General features: G+C 34.3%; 1 pseudogene; it reads right to left on the bottom strand.

Annotated features, from left to right (window-relative positions):
* Window positions 1-7,800: 7,800 nt before the first annotated feature.
* LOC149574934 (beta-1,3-galactosyltransferase 7-like) overlaps window positions 7,801-12,037 on the bottom strand; it is a 35,914-nt pseudogene continuing 31,677 nt past the window's right edge.

Raw genomic sequence — 12,037 nt, forward strand, 5'->3', positions numbered from 1 at the left:
AGGATTCCTAGACTTATAGAGTATTTGTGTTAAGTGATTTTTTATGTTGTGTTATATGATTTGATATCCTATTTGGGACTTGAGACTATCTCCTCAGCACGGTGGGAGTGGGCTATTTAGGTCCCACGCAATCGGGTGGTAGCACTTTTTCACTCTTATCATTTGAGATCCATCCATAGACACCGTGGTTGGAGTATTCTTTGTTGGTATTTATCTTCATTTAGTTCTTGGATCTTATGATGGATGTTATTTACTAGTATGTTTCTTTATTTTGATGATTGGCATGTGATAGACAATGTTATCTAATTTTTAGGATCATCTTATGCTTAATTTTTGCATGTTATATTTCTTTATGCATATGTTGTAGCATGTTAGATTTCTTTCTGCATAAGTTGTAGTATGTCTTGGGAGTGACATTCCTACTATGATGATACCGATGATCTCTTCAGTGACTTGGGATGTTACATGTAGAGGGATGGGTAGGGCCCACGATGGTCTAATGATGCTATTAATGGTTGGGAGGAACCACACACTTAGTTAGTTGTGTTTTATGATGGATGGTTATCATTTACAATGGTTGTTATACCTTTATTGATGGATGGATGTATCATGTATGTTCATAGTTTCATTTACTTTATTGCACTTGTATCATGGTCGATGAGGATGATGTATCTTTATTTTTACATATGTATATTCTTTTAAGCCATACATACCCTGTGACATGTATAGTGGATGATTGAGCATTCTAAATTTAATTGCCAAGAGGCATTCAGAAAAAATGTGTAATCTGGACATTGGATTTTCTAATTCTTCTTTCATGTGGATGTGGTTGTTGTTAGACTTAGTACTAGTTAGATTTAAATGTGATTCAATGTCATGGGATCCTTAAGGAATGTAACTTGTTATGTATGCTTTAGATGAATGTATGTTATTGCTTCCACTACTATGTGTTTGATGTGAATGGTTCACCTTTCATGATTAAGAAAAAAAAAATTGTTTGGCAAACTTAGTAAAAATTTAGGTTAATTCTTTTGGATCCCTTGGTGGGGTGTTACAAGATATGTATGCATAGGCCACTTTGTGCAAGATATGAGTAAAAGTTGCTAATTAGGCCAAATTGAGTCTTTTTGAGCTTTTGGTCAAGATAGCCAAGGATTAGGTGTTTTTAGTTATTTTTTAATAATTTGAAACCTTTTCCAAGTCCTAGAAGTGAAATCTAATGAACTTTGCATTAGTTGCACTTTTTGTGCAAAATTGCAAAAGTTGCTTAAAAATGCAAATTTTATTGGAAACCTTCTAATCTTCAAAAAAATGTTTTCCATGCTCATATACCCAAGCATGGATAGTTACAACTTCCCAAACTTCCATTTGCAAATTGCAAAAGTTGCTCAAGCAAAATTTTGAGCAACTTTGCATTTATAGGACTTGGGAAGCCAAGATACTCAAGTTGGGCATGATCCCTCAAATTTCCCATAAAAATATATAAATGATCTTAATAGAATAATAAAAAGCTCATTGCCACCTTTAAGTGGAGACTTTAGCATAAATGGAGATTGTTAGTTCCCAAACATGTCTCAGTCAAGTAGATGATTGGTTTACAAAGCAACCAATAGGAAACAGGGTCATGGAAATGAAATCAATGCTTAGGAAGGTTCAACAACACTAAAATAACTTATTTCCAAATGCTTAGCCCTTCACCAATTCCTAAATTCCTGCCATTCACAAATCAACATGCTACAATAGGTCAAATCCTTCATAGTACTTGACCTAGGGCTTGATTGGAAAAATCACAAAACACATCCTCTAGTTTTGAAACCCTAGAATCTTAAAAATGACCCTAATTAATACCATTTCCCAAGTGGGAATGAAATTTCAACGAAGGAAATTGCAGTTAGAGGCCCATTTTTCGTTGTGTGCATCAAAATGCTGACTTAAAAACCTAGTTTCACTAAAAATGCAATAACTTGAGTTAGAAAATGTGTAGAACAATGAGACCAGAAGAAAAATAAAGTTGATTAAAATATATATTTAAAAAATGCATCATATTTTGTTTTGAGGTCCATACATTTCATGTAGCATGCAAACAACAATAAAAATGACTCAAAAATTGAATTTCTTTCTTTCTAACTTCTTCCAATCTGTATATTAATGCCCTCTAGACCTCAAAAATGAGGTACATATATCTCCCATGTATATTTTAATGGTTAGAACCAATATTTTAATAGTTATAACCCTTTTCCTACTAAGTTGCAAGTTTGAGCAACTTTTACAACTTTCAACAATGCAACTTTGCACAAAAAGTGCAATTTTTACATTTTTCACTTGATTCCACTTCTAGGACTTGGAAAAGGTTCCAACATACCTAAAACCAACTAAAAAAAAATATTCCTAGGATTTCTTGACCATAAATATTAAAAAATTTGAATTTTCCTAATAAGCAACTTTTTCTTATAAATTGCATGAAGTGCCTTAAGCATACAAAATAGTGTCTTTCCTTGACAACCATGGACTTCTCATCCAAGGGTTGTTTATTCTAGCCTAAGTAGGTAAAAAAACATGAAAACTAAAATATAAACCAAGTTACTTGGTGCTCTGCACCACGAACATACCCCCAAACATGAATGAAAAGATAATAATGACCATGGACACAATGAGATTGGTGAAATGCAACAATAAAATTCTTTGTGTTTTCAAGTTTGCAATAAATGGCATCCAACACCAATACTACCACACCTAGGTCCAATTTTAATTTTTCATTTATTTAGACAAAGTGCTGTAGATAGTCATTTTCACATTATTTCTGATGCAGAGCTTACAACCTTCTTTCACCAAAAGCTTCCTAAGTGCCTAGTAGCACCCAACCCACTACAAGATACCAATCAGTCTTACTAGCCTTTACCTAATGACCAATATCTTTCCAAGTAGACACCACTTTTCTAAGGTCTTTCCCCTTTTCTAGGGCTCTTAGCAAACTTGAGTCAATTATAAGTTTTAGGGACACTAGCCCTTAACTAGGCCAAATAAGGTAAAATGTGAAATCTAGTTTCCAAAATCCAAACTTAGGCTAGGATCAACATCACTAGGCTTATACCATATAGATTCATGCACTTTTAGGGTTCTAACACCCCCAAAAGACCAAATTCCCAAAATCAGGCCTAGAAATCCTAGTAGGTCAATTTTTAGTTTTCTATGGCTAACTTCCAAACTTTCCAAATGAGGTATCAAAATAATTACCCTTTTAAATAACCTTTACCAAGTTCTTGAAGAGTCCAAAATATCTTGGGTTGAACGTACTCCAGCATGTCCTAACTCCCACTTGGTTCACAGACCTAATAGGCCTAATTAGGCTAGCTTTCCAAAGAAAGTGTTAGGATATGGTTTCATAGAACTAGCACAACTACATGGAACTCTTCCTCCCCATGAAACATGTCAATTTAACCCTTTTCCTAGGTCAGATCAATTGGTTTGGAAGTCTAATCACCACTTCTTCTATAAATTTGGGCTAAACACATAGGGATGTTCAGCCTAGGGCCGACTGGTAGAAATATGAAACCTTATCCTCTAGGCCTAAAACTCTACCATATCAAAGTACACTCTCCTAAATTGCATCCCTCCAAGTGGCATTAAATTCCAACAGTGGGATTGCAAGTTAGAGGCACATGTTTTCCAAAACCCTCGAATTCAGCACCAAACAAGCAACTTGGACAAAAAAATGCAATAACTTGAACAAATGGGAAGATAAATCCTTCAAACCAAAATAAAATGAAGCCTAGCTCATCAAGCTATCCAACGATGTCAACTAATCGCTTCTCCCAATCCGTATAGTTTTGTACAACATAGAAACTGGTGAAAATGATAGAAAATCAGAGTTTTATTCATGCAAATGTTCACCAGTTCATACCATCATGTTGTCCTATCCATGTACAACATATTTTAACTTGTCCTCTATGTATTCAATGGTCATAACCATATTTCAAATGGTTATGCCAATGTACAACCATTTTTGCAACTATATTGCAAAGTTGTCAACATTTTTGCAATTTTGCTTAACAATTTTTGCAAATTTTTACAATTTTTGACAAACTAGAGTCCTAGTAGGTTGGGATGATTGGTTTACCTTAGAGATAGGCTCTTGGTATTTGGTAAACTAGTTATTTGGGTTGTATTAGGGTATTCAAAACTATTATATTACTAAGAAGTCTTTGGATAAGTCATTTACCTGATTTGGGAAACTTAAGCCTTAAGGTTGCATTTAGAAACCTTTGGGAAAACACATTGTTCAGAGTATTTTCTCATAGAACTTGGAAGGGCCCATATTGTTCTACATCACTTTTCCTAAAAGTGTCTATAAAGAAGATATGTAATCATACCCTAAAGACTTGATTGCAAGTGTAGAAGAGATACAATATGTAATTGGGTTCTAGAGCTACATTACAAGTTGTAAGTTCAATACATCTTAATATGTAGTCAAGTCTCAAATACTTAACTATGATCATGTTAAGAGGGTGATATGCAATTAGGTCTTCAAGACTAGATTGTAGGGATTCAAGACTTAACCCAATGACATATGAAGATGCTTAAAGAGCTTGCAATAAATTCCTAGAGACTTAATTACAATACGTGCCTATCAACATAGAAGGATGACTTATTGGTTGGGTCTTAAGGCCTGCCAACCACTTAGGCATGAGAAAACTTGCAATCAAGTTTGTGAGACCCAATTTCATTTTTTTAATGCATGTAACTTATTACTTGTAATTGATGTCAAGGACCTTGACTACATATGAGAACTAAGACAAACTATTCACATGTTGAGATTCAAATATTGATCTATACACTTGTAACTATGAGGATAATGAAAGGGCATTCAAAGAAATAAAAAAGGGCCTAATTTATGCAAGTGGTAGGGTACTAACAAGTTATATTGGGAGATTACAACCTACAACAACAACCTAACAAGGTTTGACATCCCAAACAAGGCTCAAGACCCCACACTTGCACCTTGACAACAAATATTGCTTAATAAAAGAAACAAACACCAGACATGTAACCAAGAACTTAGACATAAGAAATGATGTTCTTACATCAGAATAGGCATATTGACTAGAATTGAAGACCCCAAACTAAGAAAAGGACATAGTTCCTTCATTAACCTCTTAGATTCCTAGTAGCCCAAGGAATTAGACTTAGGTTTGCAACTTGTACACTTAGCATGAATAGAAAAGACTAACAAAAATATTACTTCCTATTTTTTATGTACAATTAGATTCCAAAGTGGAGAGATCTCATTAGCAAGCAAATTGTCAAAACCCATAGGGACAACATTTAGACACAAGGGCTAATTAGGCCACATTTACAAAGGAGGTACCATTTAAACACGTGATAAAAACATGAGACCAATTGGAGATGTTGAGGAATGATCCAAATATTCTGATAACCAAGTTATAGACTATAATATGGAGTTTGAGGCCTTAAAATGCTGGGACAATAGGTTTGTGTATTGGTGCATACAAGGTATATGCATCTAGGGCATCGTGTTTCTTCCTTCTCCCTACATCTTATCACCTGAAATGAAAAGAATCTTAAAGTGAATTAAAAATACAAGGATTCCACCAAATTCCATACTTTTCCTATGGTGGAATCTCACATTATATCTTGATTTCAATCAAAACCCTTGAAACCCTTGAATTTTGGGTTGTCGGCACTAAAATAGGAATAACTTGAGTTCTACAGTGTTTGAAGACCTCAAAACAATTTCATTAGAAAGGTGATTCAAATATATATCCAACCATACAAATAATAGACCCCTAGAAATTCATACATGACCATACCATGCAGAAAACAACCCAGAATGCAGAAAACAAGGTTCTTTTTATTGATTTCAATGATAAAAATATGCATTGTACCTTCCACCCACTTGAAAGTGCTATATGAAGGTCTTCCCCAACTGATACAACCATATTTGAAAGGTTTTGACATTTGGAGGAAAGATTAGAAGCATTTTTTCTTAGTTATGCAAAAAGTTGCAAAGTTGCATAGCAGCTTTTGCACTTTTAATGCATTTTTTACATTTTAGTGCCTAAAAGGCATTTCAACCATTCAAATGAGTCTAGATTGACCCAACACAACTAATAGACCCTATATTATAAGTATATGCATTTAAATTACATAAATTGTGCCCTTGTGACCTGATTGAGTGACGAGTTCATAATATACCCAAATTACTAATGGGCCACACAAAAGGGTTAAAGGTGAACCTAAGAGGCCCAAACTGTTGGGTGATGCGACGCGCTCCCCTGCCCATAGGTGGTTAATTATGTGGTGTTCCATGTTCACTAACAGTCATGGCTTTTGGTGCAACAACAAATGGGCCCTACAATTGGTATCAGAGCCTGGTTTTGGCTTGGTCAGGGGTTCAAATCTCCCCGGTGCCTGCCCGACCCGCGTAAGCACCTAGTATGCGCGTCGAGGGGGAGATTTTTGGGTGATGCGATGCGCTCCCCTACCCACAGGTGGTTAATTATGTGGTGTTCCATGTTCACTAACAGTCATGGCTTTTGGTGCAATGGCAAATGGGCCCTACACAAACACCCTTATTTCATCATTCCATGTGAGAGTAATCCTACACCACTAAGAAAAATGAGCCACAATACAAATGGATTTTTGTGTTGATTTATACTTAATTCTTACCAAGCAAAAATAAAGAGCAACATATTGGAAGGTTATGTTAAACAAAAATAATGTTGATGATGACCTTCAATCTACCTTTGAACCCTTTTAAAGAAAGTCAGATCTCAATATACTTCATTATTTAAGATGAAACAATATGTGCATTGTTCAATTCACTTTCTTCATATGTTATTTACTCTTTTCTATCCCCAACTATATAATTCAAACTTATACTACATGCAAAATACTTTCTAACACTTCCAACTTGTTAAATGGGCTATCCCTTTCATGCTAGGGACCCTTCCCTAAGCTAGAGACTTATCCCTTAAGTTGCTCCTTTCCCTATGGTAAGGTATGCCTTGAATTTTAGGCCAATTAGTGACTCTTCCAAATACATTGTGACTTCCTACACCCTAGCTATCACACCTAGGTCTAATGACCCTTATTGATGCAGATCATAGCCTACTTTTGCCACTTGGTTCTTAAACCTCTACGAGTACTCAAGCCCACTTTGGGATGATGTCTTGGTTACTAGCCTTTTCCAAATGATGACATTTACTTATCCAAGTGGACTCCACTCTCCTAAGGTCCTTCCCTTTTCCTAGGGCTCTTGGAAAACTTGGATCAAAATATGGCTTTAGGGACACTTGCCCTCAACTAGGCCAATTAAGGAAAAACAAGTAAAAGGTTTCAAGACTTCAAACTTAGACTTGATTCAGCATTTATAGGACTAAACCACTAGGATTCATGCACTTCCAAGGCCCCAAAACCTTCAAAGGATCAATATCCCTAACTTAGGCCTAGAAATCTTAGTAGGTCAAAACTAAGTTTTCCATGGCAAACTTCCAAACTTTCCAAAGGACAAGGCCAACTTATCGCCTTTTCAAATACCTTTTACCTAGTTCTTGAAGACTCGATGAATTCTCAATTATCTTCAAATTAAAATATTACAAAAATGTAAAAAAATGTTAGATTTTTAAGATAGATATCAATTTTAAACAACATATAAAATGACACTAGCTTTTTATGTAGAATTACCCATCTCAAATGAAAACAAAAAATAAGTTCTACCCAAAAAGAAAACACATGAACTATCTAAACAAATTATAACATAAAATTATAACATAAAATATACTATTTAGATGAAACCATGAATGATGATAATGTACCTAGATTCACATGCACGTCATCATCAACTTTAACATAGAAATTAGCATCCCATTTAACAAGTGCTATAGAGAAGTAGATCTTGGTCTTTACTGAGAGCTGATGGTAGCCTTACACATGTTTGAGTCTAAGGAAGTCATTATGCTCTACATCTTCTTCTTCAATTGCATGATCCAAAATGCCACTTAGTGTAGCACGGTGCCCAATCATAAAATTTATCACTATCCTCTTCTCCTCCTCCAACTTTTTCAGCTTTGCCCCTGCCATTCTCATTTCCCATTTCCAATTTTATTCATGGGCTTCAAACAAGACATAGTAATATTCAAATTAAAAAACTTACAATTGTTACAAGTGTTTTAATTGAGTATAGTTGTTGACCTTGTGGCATCCAAGTGTGTTAGACAGAATCATGTCATTTTCTATTGCTAAAAGCAGTGTTGATTCCCACCACAACAAATTCTTTTTTGGTAGAAGATTTATTTTCTTTCTCCACTCCATTCATCTTCATTCCACTCGCAACTCTTGCTGCTCCTAATTCCATTTCTAGTGAAGATATTATTTTGTCTAATGACTTGCATCACTCATGCCCCTTTATATTCTTCAAATGAATCTTAAAACTATCCATTAAAATACCACTTATCCCAATATATTTGACTAATTTAAACTTCTCATACATTTATATATATCTTAGATGATAACACATCAAAATTCAATCTAGCATTATAAGATGGGTTTTATCAGTTTATGATTCGAAAATAATTTTTTTTCAGAGTTTATCTGAAATAATTATAGATGACAAAACAAATAAAAGATAACAGCATGTTAGTCATAATATCATTATTGGTAACATGTTCCAAATGGAAAGAATTATTTGTTTGAGCTTCTAACAATGATCAAGTGGCTTACTGAATGCCTTGATGAGTCTTGGAAACTTCTCCCATTATATCCTTGCTTTCATCAGTTTCAAGTTTCTAGTTACATGCACACAATCATGACTTTACATCACAAAGCATTCACACATTAACAATTTTCATGTTCTTTCATTACATTTTGATCTAAACAACAAATTCTAAACTTTCACTTATTCAAATGACTAATTTGGAAATGCGTCCTATTAAAGAATCTAATATAAATTCATATAATGTATCTAGATTCTAAACAAATCAAAACATAAAATTTGTGATTTAAACTTATCTCATCACTTACACATAATAACGATACCCACCTTGTCATGTGGATAGTCTTGGGGGAGAGGTTGCAACATTTTATTTGGGTGAGGGACAGTCCATATTCGATATGCAAATAACATACCAATGCAGAAATAGGCAAGGTAGATGAATAAAATGAATTTGGAGGGAATGGTAGAAAGGGAAACTCTAACTCCTCACAGCTTCTTTTGATCTTCTAGACACCTAAATCTTTGCCGAAAGACCCCAAGGCATTTAAATTTATCTAAAGACTTACAAACCCCTTATTGCATACAAAATAACTCAAATTCCTCAAATTTGACCTTTGGTTCAATTTGGTATCCTAGCTTATAATGACACCAAGGATCCAATTGACCTCACTCTCTCTCTCTCTCTCTCTCTCTCTCTCTCTCTCTCTCTCTCTCTCTCTCTCTCTCTCTCTATTCAATCTAATGAACCAACTAGATCTGCTCTACATCTTAATATCTCAAGTATTGCCTCGTGGTCTAACTCGTGAACTTTTCAAAGAATCTTATAATGTGATTTTCTACCATATTTTATTAAGTGGACATTTGATGTGACAAAAAGGTTTGAATAATGAAGAATCTTCCTCTTTGTTTGCCAATCCTCAAATAACCACAAGTTAGGGTTCTTCATAAAATAACGTCTAAGAAATGTGCCGGTTACAATCATCACACTGATATGGTACTCTAAACCTTCACCATCTATAACTGACTAATTCAATTTTTGTTTGGCTTAGACACAACAAAACAAATAATAATCTACCCCTTCTTCATTGTCTTCAGGTGCAATAATAGCAAAAACATGGCTTTCAGTGAAAAATGTACAAAATGCGGTAATTGATTCAGAGAATGCTTAGGTAAAAGTTATAAAGTTACATATTGAAATTACAAAGATATATAAATATATATATTACCAGGTTGCACTAGATTAGACAAGCAGTCAAATTCAATAGACGAATCCATCTCTACCATTTCCAGTGCTTGTGGGGGATGATAGGTGTCAATTGGGTCCAAAACTCGTATATCCCATTTGTCCACCCATTCAGTTAACTCACAGTCATCCCAATTTTCCTTTGCACATGATGGATAATAGCATGCCATTTTTCATGTGTGGATACTCCATGAACCTACATAAGAGCTTCTAAAAGAGTGCAACTCAATTGATCTTGTTAGTGTGCAACAATCCTCATATGGTACAATGTTAGTATTATCTATCAACCAAAAAAATCTACAAACTATAGATTCACCTTCCTTACTTGGACCCATTGTAGCGTTACACCATTAGATCATGGATTTTGCATCTTTCAATATTGCTCCATCTTTGTACTTTAGTTCTTCATGAGCTAAGGCTCTTTTGATGCATGTTCCTGCACCATCATGCTCTCCCTTTCCATGACCAACCTCTATGAAATTCCATATATATTGAATTCTACACAACTTGTGCATCCTGCTTAACCAATAGAACATCTGTGCATTCTTGAATTGAGATGCATAATTGTTCGACCAAATAATCTGATGATATGGTATGCCCTTGTTAGCCAAATATCCATAAAATAGTTGAAAACAACCATGTACAAACTCTGTAGAATGTGATTGATCATCACTGATGTAAAAATGGTACTCTCTCAAAATCTTTCTATCATCCTCTGTACTTGAAGGTGAATGTATGAATGTTATGTGAACAAATATGAAAACCTATTAAGAAGTATAATACTTTGCTTGCACCTCATTTTGTGGTTGCAGTGTGTAGTTCTCTATGAAGTCTACAACTGAAACAATGGTATCTAGTGGAAATGTATTCTTGCACAACTTGAATTGCAAATCTAGCCATCGAGCTTTATGTGTATGACTTGCATACTTGTAAATAATCTTTTCATGAAAAATCTTCATGAACTCATACATTGGAATCTTTCCAATGATTAAATCACACTATTTACCATGTTTCCCATCTTTTAGAGCATATTTCACTATCTGAAATATCTTGTAACCTACTATTTCATTTCCAATTGCATGTGTACTATCCATATGTTCACAAGTTGATAAAAGTTGCAAAGAACCACAAAATAAGCATATACCATCCAAGCATGATGTCTTGCAAAATTGTTTGCTGTCTTTCATTTCACATAAAATGTTGGATATGAATTTCCTTAAAGATCTTGGTGGCTCATTCATGTCACAATCCTGCAAAATAAACTTAGAATACAAAAACACACATATATGCCTAAAAATATCAAAATGGTTAGAAAATTCAACATGTATCCTAAAACAACAAGTTGTGCATGTGTGATTTATATTCACATAAAAAAGTTTACCCATCTCAAAAAATATTTGACTTATTCAAATTTGAGGATACATACCAATAAATTTTGCAAAAAATTGTGTCTAAGTTGAGTCCAAAAAATGTTTCGTGTGTGGGTTTCAATTTTGGCTACCAATCCTCCTTCTCACAACATCTCATTGATTAGAGGAAACACATGGGTTATTTTTCCAAAAAAATTTGATCAATGATTTCAAAGCCTCACTAATTTCTTTATCCTTTCATGGTAGTCTACTGCTAAATGTTCATAACTCATTTTTTGTTGGATCTTCTAATCTCTCACACCTTAGCATGGCTCTCCTTAGAGTACCTCTACCAATTTTCAATATTTTTCTTGTCTTTCTCATGACTATAGCTTTCTTCATTTGAGTACTTACTATTGTCAATGTAAGTACTCATTTTGTGATATTACTAGCTTAGGTGTGTGATTTAGAACCCACTTTTTCATAAGCACTCATTAGATTCTTTACAATTCTTTTTTCATTTGAATTGTCCATTGTTTTTAGCCCAAGAATCTTCATGATAGGCCTAAATTTCAAATTCTTCATCATTTCAACAAATAATTGGCATTGACCTATAATATTTAATTCTTCAAAGAATAATCTCCACATACGATCAATTTTTTTTTGACAAGTACACTTGCTAATCTTGTCAGGCATCGATTTAAAAATGTTAGT

This window comes from Cupressus sempervirens, chromosome 2 (genome assembly GCF_028749045.1).
Source record: "Cupressus sempervirens isolate cs-2001-9-10 chromosome 2, ASM2874904v1, whole genome shotgun sequence".
Lineage (NCBI taxonomy): Eukaryota > Viridiplantae > Streptophyta > Pinopsida > Cupressales > Cupressaceae > Cupressus > Cupressus sempervirens.